The sequence below is a fragment of the Rhinoraja longicauda genome, chromosome 15, assembly GCF_053455715.1.
Source record: "Rhinoraja longicauda isolate Sanriku21f chromosome 15, sRhiLon1.1, whole genome shotgun sequence".
Lineage (NCBI taxonomy): Eukaryota > Metazoa > Chordata > Chondrichthyes > Rajiformes > Arhynchobatidae > Rhinoraja > Rhinoraja longicauda.
In genome coordinates, this window is record NC_135967.1 from 29,576,247 (window position 1) to 29,589,347 (window position 13,101).

Sequence of the window (13,101 nt, forward strand, 5' to 3'; positions counted from 1 at the left end):
GGTGCCAAATAAAAGGCAAGCACATGAACTATGAGGGAACCTATTTTAATGTGAAGACTGAGATAGAAGACAGAGTCAGAATAAATGGGTTAGTCCTTGTCTCTCAAATATAAACTAACTATATTAATGATGTGGAGAAGGGTTACAAATGTGGACACAGATATCTAGTAGGACATGCTGCGGTAAGGATATTTGAACACTGCAACAGAATGTAGACAGGTTGATTACTGGGCAAAAACATGGTAAATGGAATTCAATGTAGAAAAGTACAACATCACAAAAAGTTAGCATGGCCATGCAACAAGTAAATAAGAAAGTAGATGCACGTTTACCTTTATTACCAGGGGGTTGAAGTTTAAATAAAAGTATAGTTAAAATGGTACAGGTTGCTGTTGGTGCCACACCTGGGGTACTGTGCACGGTTTTGGTTCCCATATTTAAGAAACAAACTTCTAGCGAGGGAGGCAGTCAAAAATGAATCACTAGGCTAATTCCTGAGATACAAGGGTTGTTCTATCATGTGCAGCTAAAGAACTAGAATCGGTATTCGTGAAAATTAAACAAAATGCTGGGTGAACATTGCAACATACAAGATCCAGAGGGAGCATGACAAGGTAGATGCTGAGGTGTTTTCACCAGTTGAAGAGTCTTTGTCCAGTTGAAGGGATATTTGTAAAGCACAAAGTGTTGTAGTAACTTAATAGGTCAGGCAACATCTCTGGAGGACATAGGTAGGTGACATTGAGGATGGTTGGAATCCGAAATGTCACCTATCAATATCCTCCAGTGATGCTGCCTGGCCTATTGAGTTACTCCAGCATTTTGTGTTCAGACACAAGCTTCCAGCCTCTGCAGCTTCTCGTGTCTCCTATATAATGCAATTGGTGACAGAATGCACTGTAGAATCCCAATAACCACCTTGTCCAAGAGCATCTAAATTACCACAAATCATCAACACAACATCCAGACTGCATCTTAAGACTCATCTATAAACTGAGATGCACAGAACACCCTTTAAAACTGCATGAAATAATATATACCTTCAAAATCTGCAGTTGTGCTTTTCATTTAATATCTATTTTAAGGAAAATAATGTAATGATCAATAACAAATGTTTCAATCTAATGTATAATGCTTATAAGATTAAGTTAACAACCTTTTTTCCAATGTTACACACTGACACTATATTTTACTGTGGTGTAATTGCATAAACATTATGAATCCAATAAATATCAGAACATTATTAGTATGAAAGCAACATTAGTTTGAGATGATAGACTAACGTTTAACTGGAGCCACTATGTCAGGTAAATTAAACTATTGTACAGTTTATTTTCTGACTTCCTAGGAAAATCTTTAAGGCAACTGAGTTAACCGTCTACAGAGACAACCACCTACTAAATGGTTGGATTAGCCTGTTGCCCCAACATCCCGGTCACACAACCAATTTATATATCAGAACATGCATAATATCAGTTATGCTGGCTGTGAACAATGATTGTTATGTATACCATTACTTTTTTAAGGATGGTATCATGTAACTAATTGCTCCCTGGGTTGCAACAATAATTTGTAAAATAATTTGTGGACAGTCTGGAAAATCCTTAAATGTATCACATATATTTTGTCCTATTTTTTGTTTAGATTTTGTGCCTCAATTGTATAAACGTTTGCTTTTTTTAAAGAGGTTAAAACACCCACTGGTTGTACAGGTTGTAAATAAGGAGTCAGAATCATAATTTGCTGGGAAAATAACCTATTTGGATTTAAATTTGGAGAAATGGCTGTTTTACATCTTAATAAATGAGCATCAAATGAATTTACAATTATTCGTGTGCAATGCAATTTCAGAAAGTGCAATGAATTGCTAAAAACAAAACAAATGGAAGAGCAATTTAGTTCTTCTGACTCCTGGTAATACATCAGTACAAAAACAAGATGTGCTAGCAGTCAGGTTATGCTGATAAACATTGGGATAATAGTCCATGCCCAATGTACCTGCCAACCCACAAAACGTAGACAACTGAAGAAAATTATAATTGAAAAATACCTCTGACTAAACTGGTACACCTCTAGCTTTCCTCCCAGGTCCCACCAGTGTGCTCCTATCTCCCCCTCATCAGTTCAGTTGTGGCACTGTTTTCCTTCTATCTTGCATAACTAAGATGGATAAAGATATGCAGCACTGACACAGCCCCTTCGGTCAAGCTAGTTCATGTCAAACATCTTTTACATCTTTTACACTAATGCTACAATAATCCATTTTATTCACATCGTGTCCAATCAACTAATCTCAGATTCTACCACCAAAACAAATAGCGGCCAATTAATCTACCAACCTGCACAGTCACACAGAAATTATTCAAACTACACACAGACAAGCACCAGAGATCAGAATTGAACCTGATCTTTGGAGCTGTGAGACAGAATCTCTACAAGCTGCACCACTGTGCCAACTTCATTCCTATTCATCTGTTCATTGTGATTAAGTTCTTAAGGAGAGAATTTCATAATTTCTTGAAGCAAAGTTACCCCTATTATGTAACTTTTATTTGTGACTGGATTAGCATTGGTGGTATATTCAACAGCCACAAAGGACACCAAAAATGCCCAAATTCCAATTTCCATGCATATGTCTGGAAGTTTATTGTTACCATAATCTAAGTGATTGTTCTATTCAAATATAAGGCTATTGTGGGATGTGGCTGGTACAACTGGAATTCTCCTCATCCTTATTTTTTTTTTAAAATCATTTTTGGAATACGTACATTCTGTATATCACTGTATTGGAAAACCATAAGGCAGCTTAGATTTTGCAGAAATTTGCATATATGTGAATTATGGCCTGAAGTGGCATCTGCTTTGTTATAGAACTAGATGCTTTGTAAATGTTTTCTTTCAAGAATGAATGAATTCGTTATAACCTTCGAGAAAAATGTATTCCTTTGAATGCAACAAACCTTTTGGTGTATATTTTGTACATGACTTTGCAGTAATTAGACAACCTTGCAGGTAGTAAAATTATTATCTGTATCTTTCATTCTAGGACCCCTCTCCCTGATACTGCCTGAGATCTGGGTTGCCTTGTATATTTTTCTACGTCCAAACCTCGAATAAAGGGATTCTCAAATTATTTTTGGCAAATTCTCTGAACGTTAGAGAGATAGCCAACTCTCAATTACAGTTCAAACGACCCTTGCCTCCTTCAAGCCTTCCTTTGAATCAATCAATCAGGTTTCTAATCATAAGTCTGCTACAAATCAGCCCTTTTCCAAATAAGGATACAGGCAGTCCCTATTTTTGACTGCTGTACAGTTGCTGCCTTACAGCTTCAGAGACCCGAGTTCAATCCTCACTAAGGGTGCTGTGTGTAAGGAGTTTGTACATTCTCCCTGTGAACACGTAGGGTTTCACCCGTTGCTCCCATTTTCTCCCACATTCCAAAGACATGCATGTTTGTAGGTTAATACGCTTCGTTAAATTGTCCCTAGAGCGTAGGATAGAATTAGTGTATGGGTTAACGCTGGTCGGTACTGACTTGGTGGGCCAAAGCACCTGTTTCCACGCTGTATCACTAAATGAAACTAAACTAAACTAAACAAAACTAAACTAAACTAAGTCTTAAACTCGTTACCTCCAAGGAGAAGGGACAGATCCTTGGTTATTTAGGAGGCAAACCAGCAGGTGTGATTCCGAGCACATGTTGACAGAGAGTAAATTGTATGAATTACTACCATTTAGGTCAGTGTCCCATAGCCTTTGTTTCTGACTTGCAATTATTCCATGAATTATAAAAGTGATATTATGTTCATTGCTAAATGTTGGTGCTATTTAAGTTGGCTGTCATCCAAGTCTTTGGTATTCTGATACTGCAGAGGAGATAATTACCACTTTGTAGGCAGAGTCACATTTAGAACCGTCATGTATGCTGTCATTAGCACATTTAATTTGCCAGGAACTTTGACAATCCAATTTGAAAGTCCATGTGTTTTAAAATGGAGGTCCCTCAATTAATTTAATACCTCCTATAACATCATGGTGCGCAGCGATAGTGTTGCTGCCTTACCGCGCTAGAGACCCAGGTTCGATCCTGACCACGGGTGCTGTCTGTATGGAATTTGTACATTCTCCCCATGACCTGCATGAGTTTTCTCCAGGATCTCTGGTATCCTCCCACAGTCCAAAGGCATACAAGTTTGAAGGTTATTTTGCTTGATATAATTGTAAATTATCCCTAGTGTGTAGGATAGTGATAGTGAGTGGGGATCGCTGGTCGGCGCAGACTCAGTGGGCTGAAGGACCTGTTTCCACGCTGTATCTCCAAGCTAAACTAAATCACATGTCTGTATAAGTAGCCTTTGGATGTATATATTCCTAAGAGCACAGAAAACAATAAAATAACTGAAGGTAGACAAAATAACTGAACTAATTTCCTCTGGAATCTTCCTTCCATGGGCCCAAACCACTCACTGCTTACTTCTACTCCTCCTCAACATCCACAACCAGAATTGTCCTAGTGGTAGAAGGGTCTTGACAATAGACAAAAGGTGCAGGAGTATGCCATTCGGCCCTTTGGGCCATTTAGAACGGAGATGTGATCATGGCTGATCATCCACAATCAGTACCCCGTTCCTGCCCTCTCCCCATACCCCCTGACTCTGCTAAAATTAAGAGCACTATCTAACTCTCTCTTGAAAGCATCCAGAGAATTGGCCTCCACTGCCTTCTGAGGCAGAGAATTGCTCAGATTTACAACTCTCCGAGTGAAAAAAAAATTCCTCATCTCCATTCTGAATGGCCCACCCTTTATTCTTAAACTGTGGCCCTTGGTTCTGGACTCCCCCAACATTGGGAACATGTTTCCTGCCTTTAGCGTGTCCAATCCCTTAATAATCTTATATGTTTCAATAAGATCCCCTCTTATCCTTCTAAATTCCAAAATATACAAGCCCAGTCACTCCAGTCTTTCAACATACGACAGACAGTCCAGCCATTCCGGAATTGACCTAGTGCACTCCCTCAATAGCAAGAATGAACTTCCTCAGATTTGGAGACTAAAACTCCCTGGTCCACTCATCCCTTCCACACCAAAACCACCCCCTTCCCAGGTACTTTCCCCTGCAACCACAGGAGATGCAACACCCCTCCCTTTACCTCCCCCCTCGACTCCATCCAAGGACCCAAACAGTCTTTCCAGGTGATGCCGGGAGGTTCACCGGCACCTCCTCCAACCTCATCTATTGTATCCGCTGTTCCAGATGTCAACTTCTCTACCTCAGGGAGACCAGGCTCAGGCTCGGCGATCATTTCGCTCAACACCTCCGCTCAGTCCATCTCAACCAACCTGATCTCTCGGTAGCTCAGCACATTAACTCCCCCTCCCATTCCCAATCTGACCTTTCTGTCCTGGGCCTCCTCCATTGTCAGAGTGAAGCCCAGCACAAATTGGAGGAACAACACCTCATATTTAGCTTGGGCAGTTTACACCCCAGCAGTATGAACATTGACTTCTCTAACTTCAGGTAAGTCCCTGCTTCCCCTCTCTATCCCCTCCCCTTTCCCAGATCTCCCACCAGTCTTTCTGTCTCTGACTACATCCTATCTTTGTCCCACCCCCTCCCCTGACATCAGTCTGAAGAAGGGTCTCGACCCGAAACATCACCCATTCCTTCTCTCCCGAGATGCTGCCTGACCCGTGGAGTTACTCCAGTATTTTGTGTCTACCTTCAATTTAAATCAGCATTTGCAGGGTTTTTTCTTACTCATATTTTCTATGTTTCTATGTTTCTTCTGTATTGGAAAAAACAGCTGCAGATTGTGCAACTACTTTGTAAAGCATGTCCAATATATTTGAAAGGATGACACTGAGTTTCCAGTTGCCAGTCACATTAATTATTTTTCTACTCCCATTATTATCCCACTACATTTCAATTCTTCCACCCCACAGTTTCAGCAAAGCCCCATATACATACTGTATACATGAAGAACGGCATTTCATCATCCATCTAGGCATGCTGCAGCCCTTGGGATTCAGCACCGAAATGAACAATTTAAGATAACCATTCTGTCTCAGCACAGGTCATTTATGATATCGATCAGCAGACCTGTAACATTAACTCTGCTTTTCTTTCCAAAGAGTCCGCCTGACTTGTGAAATACTCTTTGTTTTATTTCCAGGTTACCAGCAGTTCCACCTCACTGTTCTAGCATAATTTTCTCTCTCTTTCTTCTCTACTTTCATTTATTACCTTCTATTTATTTATCTTCCAGTCAAATCAACTGTGATTAAGAAGACTTTCGCACCCTCTCACAGCCTCCTTCGCTTCTGCTTGTATAATTCAATCTCTCTTGGTCACCGATCTATTATAGACATTTCCTTAATTCCCTCCACTGCTCCCCATTTTCTGCAATTTAAAGCACATTTGGTTCCTAATTTTTCCTAATCCTGATAAAATGTTTTTGACCTGGAAAGTCCAGTTTAGTTATGCACAGCACCTTAATCAGTATTTGCTGCCACATACAAATATTCAGCATTACAGTATATCCACACAACACTGAAGTTCATCAATACAATGGAAACTCAAGCAACTGCCGATTCTAAAATCTTGACCAAAAAACAAATGGCTGGAGGAAGCATCTGTGGAGGGAAGTGGACAGACAACATTTCAAGTCAGAATCTTTCTTCACATTCAGTCTTCCTCTGGTCCAAAATGTTCTCTGTCTATTTCCCTCCACATACGCTGCCTGGCCCGTTGAGTTACTTCAGCACTTTATTTTTTTGTTCATCACTGCAATCACCAGATGCTATTAGTGGAAAATACCTCAATTGGTTTTAAACATGGAGAGGACAGAGAAAGAATCTGAATTGAAGATTACAGTTTCCATGAAAAGATATGGAAGAAAGTGCATATGTCAAAAATCCTCATAAAGCAAATCATTAGGAAATACATTTCACTTTGAAGAGGATGTGATCAATAAGTCACGAAGGATAAATCCATTGAAGAAAGTGGGATTCGATTCAGTACACAATGCACAATATACAGAGTTAACAGAGATTGGTCCAGCAAGCTCAATAGTTAATCAATACAGGGCTGTGAATCGATTTGACCTCTTGAAATAGCTCTGAGATGCAACCTATTACGCATCTTGATTTTGCTGATGATTGGGATGGAATACATTCTGCTTTTGCTCCCATCTCAGCCAGTCTTCAGCAAATGATCAATAAAATATTAATTGGGCTATCATCCATATCCATCTCAGTTGGACATCCATAGAAACAAGGAAGAGAGTGAAGAAGGATCCTGACCCAAAACGTCACCGATTCATGTTCTTTGGAGATGCTGCCTGCCCTGCTCTGTTACTCCAGCATTTTATATCCTATCAGCTGGATAATTACTTGGATACTGTTGATAATCCAGCGTGATCGCATTTGCAATCATTTCATCAAGAATCCAGCCTGATTAATGGAAAAATTGCAATTCAGAGAATGAAAGATTGAAAAGACTAGGCTTGTATTCACTGGAGTTTAGAAGGATGAGAGGGGATCTATTAGAGGCACATAAAATTATAAAAGGACTGGACAAGCTAAATGCAGGAGAAATGCTCCCAATGTTGGCCGAGTCCAGAAACAGGGGCCACAGTCTTAGAATAAAGGGGAGGCCATTTAAAACTGAGGTGAGAAGGAACTTTTTCACCCAAAGAGTTGTGAATTTGTGGAATTCTCTGCCACACAGGGCAGTGGAAGCCAAATCACTGGATGAATTTAAGAGAGAGTTAGATAGAGCTCCCGGGGCTAGTGGAATCAAGGGATATGGGGAGAAGGCAGGCACAGGTTACTGATTGTGGATGATCAGCCATGATCACAATGAATTGCGGTGCAGGCTCGAAGGGCCAAATGGCCTCCTCCTGCACTTATTTTCTATGTTTCTATGATAATTGTGAAATAGGGGTGGCACAGTGGCGCAGCGGTAGAGTTGCTGCCCTAGAGCTCCAGAGACCCGGGTTTGATCCTGACTATAGGTGCTGTCTGTACACAGTTTGTACGTTCTCCTTATGACCACGTGGGTTTTCTCCAGGTGCTCCAGTTTCCTCCCACACTCCCAAAGTGTACAGGTTTGTAGGTTAATTGCCTTCTGTAAATTGTAAATTGTCCCTAGAATGCAAGCTAATGTATTCGGGAGTACGGGATGATCGCTGGCCAGCATGGACTTAGTGGCTGTAGGGCCTGTTTCCACATGGAATCTCCAAAGGCTACAATCTAAAGTCTAAGATGCACAACTCTGCACAGCTTTATTCACATGTGGAAAAATGTATACTACACGCAGAGGTTTATTTTAGACAACCTGCATGCAATGGTGTACTGGAGCCATGGATGTTCTGTTCATCAAGTAGAAATATCACACCAGTCTATCACTGGCCCATGTGTGGTTTAGTGATCGGTTGCCACAATACATGCCATAAATTATGGGATAGTTCCAGTCACAATATAGGTATCTATGCTGACAAGTACACAGAATTTCTTCTTCAGAAAATCTCATCCATGAATATCTCAGGGTTCGAGTACATCATTACATGCAGGTCATATAAAACAGAGCTCTGGGTAAGCGTTTTACACATGAGAATAAAGCTGTGCAGAATTGTGCATCATTCCCTGAATTGCTATTTTGCCATTAATCAGGATGGATTCCTGATGAAGTGATTGCAAAGGAGATCACACTGGATTGTTCAACAGTAGCCGAGTAGTTTATCCATTGTAATAACTGGTTTTCGTGGAAAACTGTTTTAATTGAGCTTCCTGGAAGTTTGCATTAAAATTGGAGCTGTATTGAGTATATTTATATATATGTACAAATGTAATTATCTAACTGTCTTTCTGTCTGTTTATATATCCATCCATCCATGCATTATAGAGGATGTGGACATCTTTGACAAGGACTGCATTCAATGCCCATGGCTGATTGCCTAACGAGTGGCTTGCTGCACCTCATTACTGCAAATCTAGAGTGAAATATAAGCCAGACTGAGAAAAGATGCCAAATTCCACCACTGAAAAGACATGAGTGAATCAGATCAGTTTTCACAATTCAGTAAATTTTGGTTATAATTACTAAGACTAGTTACCTTTTTTGATTTCAAGTTATTATCAGTCTTAGATTTCACTGTTGTCATGTTGGGATTTATCTCTGGATTGTTAACCCAAACATCTGCTATGACATTTCCACAACTACCAATTGGCTCAAGAATGCTCTGACCTCCATCTTTGATACTCTTTTCCACATTAAAAGCATTCCTATCACTTATCCTGATTGTTCTTCCTTGGACAGTTCCTGTCTTTCTTGACTGCACGACATTCACCTTTAATCCCTAAAATTCATGAAATTAAATTTCCAATGATGGAAACGGGACATTCAGCCCAACCTGCCCATGCTTAGGCTGTCTTCGGTCGTTGTTAAGATTTTAGAATCCATTATAAAGGATGAGGTAACGGAGTACTAGAAGTTCACGATAAAATAGGCCAAAGTCAGCAAGGCTTTGACAAATTTGCTTGACAAATTTGCTGGAATTTTTTGAAGAAGTAAATAGCAGGACAGACAAAGGAGAGTCAGTAGATTACTTAGGTTTTCAGAAAGCCTTTGATAAGGTGCCACACATTAGGCTGCTTAGGAAGATGAGAGCCCATGGTATCAATGGGCAGATACAAGCATGGATAGCAGGTTGGCTGGATGGCAGAAGACAAAGAGTGGCAATAAAGGGGGCATTTTCTGGTTGGCTTCCAGTGACTGGTGGAATTCCGGTGCTGGGGCTGCTACACTTCACATTGTATGTTAATGATTTGGACAGGGGGATTGAAGGCTTTGTGGCAAAGTTTGCGGATGATACGAAAATAGGTGGAGGGGCTGATAGTGTAGAGAAAGCAGGGACTCTGCAGAAGGACAGGTTGGGAGAGTGGGCAGTGAAGTGGCAGATGGAATATAGTGTAGCAAAGTGTAGAATTAAGCATTTTGGTAGTAGGAGAATGGGGTTACCGAGGAGAGATAGGTCAGCCATGATTGAATGGTGGAGAAGACTTGATTGGCCAAATGCCCAAATTCTACTCCTATTCCTATGACCTTATGATCTATCCAGCAAAGATTCAAATACCCATGTTTTTCTGCTTTCTCTGACTATCAAACTCTCATTCCCGATGTTGTTCATCATTCTCTCTCCTCAGTTGTTCTCAGTCTCTCTTCAGTTTGCCATTCTCACTCTATGTCTCTGAACACCAACCTTTCCCCTATGCTGCCCCATTCCCCAACCCTTTCCAATCCAAATCGCTGAATATGTTATCTCCTATCAAGTAATGACAATTTCTTTCCAAAAGGGCTTGTCAGAATTTTATCCACAAAATTACCAGAATGGTTATCAAAGTCACTGAAAGCAACAAATTTGCGTGTGTGTGTGTGTTGAATGTAATCTAACTTCCCTCATTATTTTCACCAAGCCCGGAACCTTTGACACATTTCAGCACAGCATCCTCCTCCCAGGGGCTTTCAACCATTCTGTCGTCTGAATCTTAATGCCTTTCCACTGTCATGTTTTGTAGTTACACAACATTATCTTATGCCACATTTATCGATTCTGTTACAGCCACAGAATTACCTACATCGGCATTTTCCCCGCATCAATAGAGAGAGAAAAACCGAGTTAACACTAGGGTTGCAAAATTGATATAAACCGAAAAAACAAGTTCCCTGAAATTGTTGAATTTGTTATTGAATCCCCACTGCCACAGCATATCCAGATGGAAGACTAAGTGCTATTCTTCAAAGTTCTTCAAAGTCAGGAATCAATAGCATTTGAATTACAGGGGAATAGGAATTGAAACAAGAAGATAGAGGAGGGAGAAATAAAGAGAAAATTGAAAGGCAAAAACCATAGATGAAAAGGAGTCCACACCAACCGTGGGCACACTATGACAATTTACAGAAGCCAATTAACCTAAAAACCTACAAACTACGGACAATGTTAAAAAGACAAGTTAAAAAGGCAAAATTGGGACTCCTTAGATGTAGTGTGAACTGGTGATCAATGGTCGGCATGGACTTGATGGGCCGAAGGGCCTGTTTGCCTGCTGTTTCTCTAAACTAAACTAATCTCTAAATAGACACAAGGAACAGCAATTGCTGGTTTACAAAAAAAGATGTGTAGAATGAGGAAGTGGGATAACATAGAACTAACGTACGGATGATCGTTGGTCAGTGCTGACATGGTGGGCCGAAGGGCCTATTTCCATGAAGTATCTCTAAACTAAATTAAATATTAAGTGCTGGAGTACCTCATTGGGTCAGGCAGCATCTCAGGAGGACATGGATAAGTGATGTTTTGGGTCAGGACCCTTCTTTGGCTAGTCAGGTAACTGGAAACAATGTTAACAGGTTGGGACTGAGGGTGGCAGGAAGAGTTAACATGACTGGCAACTGGAAATTCAGGGGCACCCTTGCAGGGTGGATGTGGGTGATCTGCATGTAGTGTTCTCCATTCCACTCCCACTCTGGCCTATACAGTATATCTGGCTGTCACCTCCTGCATTGTTCCATCAAAGTCAAATATAAAAAAGACACAATGTATTGGAGTAACAGCGGGTCAGGCAGTATCTCCTGAAAACATGAGGTTTCAGGTTGGGACCCGCTTCTGAATGATTTTGGGGGCAGAGAGCTTGAACAGAGGAGGGGCAGGACAAAGCCTGGTGAATGATAGGTGGATACAGGTGTGTGGAGGGGAAGCGGTTGATAGGCAGATGGTTGGACAAAGGCCAGAGATGGAAAGACAAAAGGTGTGAGATAAGTGTAGAAGAGGTGAAAATTTGGAAGTCAGAGGAAAGAATATAAACTCAGGGGCTACACTTATCTTCCATCCTCTTCTGGTTTCAGGTTCCACTAACCTGAATGTCACAGTCCTAACATGTCCTTCGTCTGTTTTCACTTTCTGTAACACATCTCATTAATGCATTCACCAGATGGTTTGGTAAACTGCAATACTGGCCTCACCCTGACCCCACCCTCTCTGCAACCGAAAACCAGTAGGTTTTTCTCTATTTTCCAGTTCTGATGAAGGATTTCTGGCCTGAAACGGTCACTCTATTTCCCTTTCCGCCAAAGTTTCCTGACCTTCTGGGTATTTTCACTGTTTTCTGGTTTTATTTCAGAATTCCAGCATCTGCAATTACTTGATTTTCAGCATATTAAAGGAGCACCTCATTGCAATTAAAGAATGCCTCAAACTTTGTGAGGGCCAACCTAGTTGGATTGAACTTTCTTTGAACAAAGCCAAAGAAGGCATAAACACTCCAGTTGACAATCTAATTCAAGTTGATTTTTTGTGTGAACAGCTCATGCAATTTATGACCCTCAAATGAGCAAAGGATTTTGCACAAGTGACCTCAAAACTTGTGCTGGGCCCCATTAAAACCAACGTGTATGTGCAGTGACCTCTTTGCATTTGCACAACTCATGTAAAGAGGAGCAGGATTGAATTTGTGGAGATATACAATAATCACCAGATTAAATTCATTCATGTGGCCCACATGAACATTTTTAAGTTGGTGTTTCTAAATTAATATTCAGACTGATAAGAAACATTTATCATTTTTAAGATGATTGGATATCAATAAATGTCCAAAAGCATCCAATGCTAACACTAATTTATTTTATTTATATCGTGTTTCCCTTAATCTTGGGGTGGCACAGTGGCGCAGCAATAGAGTTGCTGCCTTACAGCCCCAGGGACCAGAGCACCAATAGTCAGGGTTCGAACCTGACTGCGGGTGTTGTCTGTATGGCGTTTACACGTTCTCCCTGTGACCATGCGGGATTTCTCCAGGTGCTCCGGTTTCCTCCAACATTCCTAGGATGTGCAAGTTTGCAGGTTAATTGGCTTCGAAAATTGTCCTTTGTGTGTAGATTAGAACTAGTGTACAGGTTATTGCTGGTCATCGCGGGCACAGTGGGCCGAAGGGCCTGTTTCCATGCTGTATCTCTAAACTAAACTAAACTAATCTACACTTCTATTAAATGGAGTATAATCAATGATTTTCTCCGTCATTGTTATGTTAACATTAAGAAA